Genomic DNA, 6,938 nt, shown 5'->3' on the forward strand with positions numbered 1-6,938 from the left:
AGTAACCAAAATACATAAAACAATTTTAAGCTGGGCAAGGTGGTGCATGCTTATAATTCCAGTATCTCAGGAGGCTAAGAAAGGAGAACAGAGAGTTCAAATCCAGCCCCAACAACTTAGTGAGGCTCTAAGCAACGCAAACCCTGTCTCAAAACAAAATATAGGGGCTAGAGTTGTGGTTCACAACGTCGCATGTGCGAGGCCCTGGGTTTTATCATCAGCACTACATATAAATAAATAAATAAATAAAGGTATTGTGTCCAACTACAACATATAAATAAGTAAATAAATAAATTTTTAAAAAGGGCTGAGGGTGTGTCTCAGTGGTTAAGCACCCCTGGGTTCAATCCCTAGTATAAATAAATAAATAATAATTTTAAAACAGAATAAAATGTAAGAAATCACACCTGATTTTAAAACAACATATATGCCTTCAGCAACATAAATATAATAGTATTGGGTTACCAAAGCATAAGAGAAATATAATTTAGTCCATGCCATACTGGTATAAATAAATGATGGAATTAGTAAATAAATAGGAAAGAACAAATTTCCCATGAAAAAGAATCTCAAGGGTGTAGCTCAGTAGAACACTGGCCTGACATGAATGAGGACCTGGGTTTAATTCATAGCATCACAGGGAGAAAAAGCAGGATTCCAAGTAAATTATGTAGATACTTAACACTTGAGATGTGGTCTGCATATTATGACATTCTTCTAAGGAATACAGTATGAAAAGAAGCAAAAAAAAAAAAAAAGACTAACTTTATAGTGAAGAAACTTGACAAGCACTACCACAGACAAGTGTTTAAGGTTAGCATTAACATTAGTATGTCACACTGACAATATGTAGCCTTGATTTAATATAATGTGATGAGAATGGCATTTTATCTCTATGGTATCTACCTCTGCAAAGTGCATAACTGCAGTCTAATCATGAGAAAAAATCAGACAAATCCCACTTAAGAGGCACTCTATAAAATATCTGACAAGGTGATGAAAAACAAGGGAAAATCTGATTATTGAGAGTCAAGAGGAATCCAAAGAGAAATGACAACTAACTTAAAAACAGCATACTCCAGAGACATAGCCACATCAATGTTCATAGCAGCACAATTCACAATAGCTAAACTGTAGAACCAACCCAGATGCCTTTCAATAGATGGATGGATTTTTAAAAATGCGGTATATATATACACAATGGAATATTACTCAGCAATAAAAGAGAATAAAATCATGGCATTTGCAGGTAAATGGATGGAGATAGAGAAGATAATGCTAAATGAAGTTAGTCAATCCCAGAAAACCAAATGCCAAAAGTTTTCTCTGATATGAGGAGGATGATTCATAGTGGGATAGGGAAAGGGAGCAGGGGAAGAATAGACGAACTCTAGATAGGGCAGACGGGTTGGAGGGGAATGGAATGGGATTAAAAATGATGATGGAATGTGATGGTCATTATTATTCAAAGTACATGTATGAAGACATGAATTGTTTTGAATATACTTTGTATACAAGCACAGATATCAAAAATTGTGTTCTATGTGTAATAAGAATTGTAATGCATTCAGCTGTCATATAAATTAAAAAGCAGCCTTCAGTTAATAAAAAATGCATTAGTATTAGCTCCTTAATTGGTACAAATGTATCATCTAATGTAAGGTGTTAATACTAGGAGAAAAGTAGTTGAGGGGGTAAATGGCAATTCTCTGTGCTAGCTTCACAATTTTTCTCTAATTCTAAAATCATTCTAAAATATGGGCTGGGAGTGTAAATCAGTTGTAGAACACTTTCCTAGCATAGAGGAACAACTACTTTAAAATTAAAAAAGCTTATTTTTAAAAAAAGACAAGATAAGAATGATAAGCAGAGATATATCAATTACTCAGAAGGGAAAGTTCTGAAATAGACCTAAAGAAATATGGCTAACTGATTTTTGACAAAGTCCAAAGCAATTCAATGGGGTAAAGAATTCTTTCAACAAATGATATTAGAATAAGAGGGTGAACATCCATTTTTTAAAAAATCAGACTCTTGGCAATTTAGGTTTGCACAAAAACTTGTATATAAAAATTTATAGTAGCTCTACTCAAAATTGATAAAACCTGGGCACAATCTGTTATGGTTTGGATGCGAGGTGGCCCCCAAAAGCTCATGTGTGAGACAATGCATGTGTGAGAAATGATTGGGGTATGAGAGCCTTAACCCAAACAGTGAAATAATCACCTGATAAATTGGGTCTGACATGGAGTCTAATAGAGAAAAATGGAGTTGAGTCTAATAAAGAAAATGGAGTCCGATCTGAGTCTGGGAAATCAGAAACTACACCTGGGAGATTGAAATGTTAAGGTTCCCAATGTCCCGGCCCATCCTAAAGAACTATTAATGAAGCAGCTCCCAAGCAGATAGGGGGATGCTAATCAATTCACCCTACGCCTTTATGACCTGGATCACTCTTCCCCTGTCCCAATGGCCCATGATTTCCACTTTTTCCTTTTCACAAACCCACTTGCATCCCCCATCACATGCAGGATAAAAGTGTAATGCCAGATTCATGGGACCCCAATAGAGCTGCGAAGCCAAATCCGATGCAATCACACAAGAGTCTTTATTGCAAGATCAAACTTTTTACCCCTTTTTAAATAAATCCTGTTTTATATGCTTGCCTCATGTGCTTCTGGAATATTATACTTCAACATGTGAGAAAGCAGAACTCTCGTCACTGGTAACCGGTGGTATCAACATTTCCAGTAAAGCCCCTCAGAACAGAGAAAATAGACTTTAAAAAAAAATCTAATGGATCATATTTTATTGTAGACATATCTTGATATGAGTAAACAAAAGTTAATAAATTTAAAATATTTGATTTCCTCTTGCTTCACTGGTTAACATAAAACACATTTTTTCCCCAGAGAGTATTATTATGCTAGTATGGAGATTCCTCAAAAAACTAAGATGGAACCACATGACCCAGCTAGACCAAAAGACCTAAAATCAGCATACTATAGGGATGCACCCACAGCAATGTTTATAGCAACACAACTCACAATAGCCAAGCTAAGGAACCAAACAATGTCCCTTCAACAGATGAACAGATAGAAGAAAATGTGGTAACCATATACAATAGAGTATTAGTCATAATTTGTTAGTAAATGGATGGAACTGAAGACCACCATACTAAATAGAAAAAAAAAAGACCCAGAAAGTCAAAGCCCAAATGTTTTATCTGATATGCAGAAGGTAATTCAAAATAAGGAAGGGGGATGGTCCATCAAAATAGAAAAAAAGATAAGGGGAGTAAAGAGGATTCAAAGGGGAAGGAGGAGGGACAGGGATAAGGGAATAAATCTGACCTAAATTTCGTGTGTGTGTGTGTGTGTGTGTGTGTGTGTGTGTGTGAGTGTGAGAGAGAGAGAGAGAGAGAGAGAGAGAGAGAGAAAATATATATCACATGAATCTCACCATTTTGTATATCCACAAGGCCTAATTTTTTAAAAAGATTATTGTGCTTTTTATTGTGCTTTTTTTAATTATTTCAGTGAGTTTTAGCACTGAAAAATGACATTTTGTTATTCCATGAAACATTTCCTTTCCCTCATCTTTTTAGGATTTTTTGTTTGATGGGGATCAAATCCAGGAATCCTGTACTCTAGGCAAGTGCTCTATCTCTGAGAGACACCTTCAACCCTACTTTTAAATTTTATTTTGAGAGAAGATCTCACTAAATTGCCCTGCTTGCCTTCAACTTGTGATCCTTTTGCCTGAACCTCCCGAATAGCTGGGATTATAGTCATGCTCAATAACATACCTGGCTACTACCCCCTCCACACACATTTTTAATTGGTACATTACAGTTAGTTGTACATAATGATAGGATTTGTAGTTACATATTCATACATGCACACAACGTAACAATATCATTTGACCAATATCATTCCCCAGACTTTTTTAAAAATATTTTTTTAATTGTCAATAGACCTTTATTTTTTTACTTATTTATATGTAGTACTGAGGATTGAACCCAGTGCCTCTCCCATGCCAGGCAAGCACTCTGTCACTGAGCTATAGTCCCAGCACCCCCCCACACATACTTCTTAATATACAAAAATAAATGATTCTGTGTTGAAAATTCAAAATAAGAAACCAAAAGTGATTTTTAAAACATGGAAGCTACTTGAAATTAAGACATTAAAATACTCCACTTATTTATTTTTAATTACAGTGCCGGGGGTTAACACAGGGCCTCTGGCTTGCTCTACTGAGCTACAACCCTAGCCTTCTTTAATCTTTTTTTTTTTTTTTTTTTTTTAAGTTGTAGATGGACACAATACCTTTATTTATTTATTTATTTATTTATTTATGTGGTGCTGAGGATCAAATCCAGTGCCTCACACTAGCACTCCACCACTGAGCTATAACCCAGGCCCTCCTTTAATCTTTTGTTAAATGGCAATACCCATTTTAGTTCTCTACATCTCTCAAAAGTTCTTGATAAAACACAAAAGTCATTTGTCAAAGCCCACAGAAAGTCTAACACCCAGAGTGAACCCAATGTAAACTATGGACTTTAGAAGACAATAATATGTCAATATAAGTTCATCAATTGTAACAAATGTTACAACTGATAAGGACTTCTGACTTAGGGTTTAGTTGTTTCTGTGGTGGCAGTAGGCATATGGGAAATTATAATTTCAGCTCAACTTTGCTGTGAACTTATAACTGCTCTAAAAATAAAATGTAATTTTAAAAAGGGTGGTGGATCAAAATTTATCTACCCCTCATTTTTTTTTTTCAGTGCTAGGGACCAAACCCTAGCCACCCATATTCCTCTTGAAAAGTTTTATTTGAATTTCTGACTATGAATTGAGTTTTCTATTACAGAATTCGCAATTATTACAAAATATATTTAAAAACCAGTATCAATATGTTAATCAAATGCTAAAAAGAATTAGTAGCCTTAAATGTAAAAATTAGGGCTAGAGATGTAGCTCAGTGGGAAGAGCACTTGTCTAGCATGCACAGGCCCTAGGGTCCATCCCCAGCACTGCACAAAAAATGAAAATGATAGTCAGTGTGTAGAGTTAAATACTGCATCTTGAGATTTCTTTTTATATTTAAGTTTACATCATTTGGTATTTTAAAGGTAATGTATAAAGTGACAAGTTTTAAGTGGGTCATTCAGATTGACTGACAAACTAAAGGTGACAGGAGGCAGTAGGAAGAAAAGCAGTAGCTAATGCCAAAACTAACTCTGAACAACTTTCCAGGCACCAGCAATAAAAGCAGCTTACCCAAGTGTACCCACCCTGTGGCAGAAGCAGGATACCGAGGAGGAGGAGGAAGAGAGCAAAGATGATGAACACAAGAGTCAAGCAATTATCAATTTATATAGGAGAAAGACAATGCAAAGGGGGGAAAGCGTATCCAACAGATAAAATACTTATCAACCTGGTTCGAAGGACTTTTCCCCAAAGTATTTTCCTGAAGTTAGTTGTAAGTAATATTAGCTTAAGGGAAGAGCCCAAACCTAAAGAAATGCAATCAAAACAGTTTAAAAGAAATACTGCAAAGTCTTTCCTATAAAAATCAGAAATAAACACTGACAAAAGAAACAATATAAAAAGCTTTCCAAACCCGAGAAGCTAGGACTGTGCAAGTCCAGTAAGGACGAGGCTCGGGTTAGTAAATACAAACTAGGTGGAGAAGTCGCTCTCCCTGAAGAAACCAGCAAGCTAATTATAAACCCAGAACTGAGGGATAAAGAGCTGTCATCCGTGGGAGTCAAACAAGGAGCCGTGACGTGCTTTGAAACAGCCTGCCGTTTCTGGTGTCACACCAGGAGGCACTCTTCCATAGGGTCTCCACCACTGCCACGGAGAAGATACCCCTAGCGCAGGAGCCGGCACCTTCTGAGGGCAAGTCGCCAACCGGTGGCGACGACCCCGCACCCGGGCGCGCGGCGAACACCGGGGGGCCGGCGAGTCCCGGACTACCCGGGTGGGCTGCAAGTCCCCGCGCGGCGTGGCCCCGAGCCCGCCCCCTCTCGCCCACTCCCGCAGGCCGCTAACCCCGCGCCTGCCCCCGCCCTGGACCCGCAAAGCACCTGCCTGCCCTCTGTTCTACCAAGGAAAGGAAAGAAGCCCCCCGCGAGGCTGACCAAACCAGAGGCTGGGGTTCCCCAGAGGAGAACAGCAGGATCCCGTTCCTCCCGCCAACGAGGGCAACCGAAGCAGCACCGGGAAGCAATAGGAGCGGGAGTTCTCACCGCCTGGGCCCCAAACCCTCTCAGCTGTGGAGTTTTGGTTGCTGCTTGAGGGCTAGAGTTTCGAGCTGCGTGACGACTAGAGGCTGCCTTGGGGGGAGCGCTCTGAGTAAGCGGACGGCATCGCACGAAGGAAGAGGGGCGTGAGGGAAGCCGCGTGTCGGTTACCTCAGTCGTTGTTCCTCCACTCCGGTCTTCCCAATACCGCCGAGACTGCAGCCACGACACTCAGCTCCGGAGCCTCGGCGCCTCCCGGCCGCCCCGGGCGGCGTGCTCCAGTCCCGCCCGAGCACTCAGCGGACGCGCGCCTCTCCTGCGCGACCCCGCGGAGCCCCAGCCGGCGCCTGGCGTCCTCTCGCCTCAGCCTTTAAGAGCCGCGGCCGGAGGGGCGGGGCGCCGAGTGCTGCGCGCGGCACGCTGGGAAGTGTGGTTTTCGGTTACCCCTAGCGGAGTCCATCCCCGCATCCTGGCCACTGTGGCTGGGTCCCCCCCACCGCGGCCACGCGCTGCGGGGGGCCGGCGCTGACGCCCTGCGGGGGGAAAGCACCCCTGGGCTCAGGGGACGTGCCCCAAACACGTTCTTAGATAGGACACTGAGTACCGCCGCAGTTATCCACTGTTTCTCTTCCATGGCAGTAGAAAATTTGATTTTTTTATGTGTCCAACAAATCCCTTC

General features: G+C 40.8%; 1 protein-coding gene across 4 annotated transcripts in view; it reads right to left on the bottom strand.

The window, feature by feature from the left end:
• Klhl8 (kelch like family member 8) overlaps positions 1-6,591 on the bottom strand; it is a 41,788-nt gene extending 35,197 nt beyond the window's left edge. For all 4 annotated transcript variants that reach the window (XM_076864431.1, XM_076864429.1, XM_076864428.1 and 1 more), the window contains exon 1: positions 6,431-6,591. The gene's annotated coding sequence lies outside the window, so the exon portion shown is untranslated. The remainder of the gene's footprint in view (positions 1-6,430) is intronic.
• Positions 6,592-6,938: the final 347 nt, after the last annotated feature.

The sequence above is a fragment of the Callospermophilus lateralis genome, chromosome 8 (assembly GCF_048772815.1).
Source record: "Callospermophilus lateralis isolate mCalLat2 chromosome 8, mCalLat2.hap1, whole genome shotgun sequence".
Lineage (NCBI taxonomy): Eukaryota > Metazoa > Chordata > Mammalia > Rodentia > Sciuridae > Callospermophilus > Callospermophilus lateralis.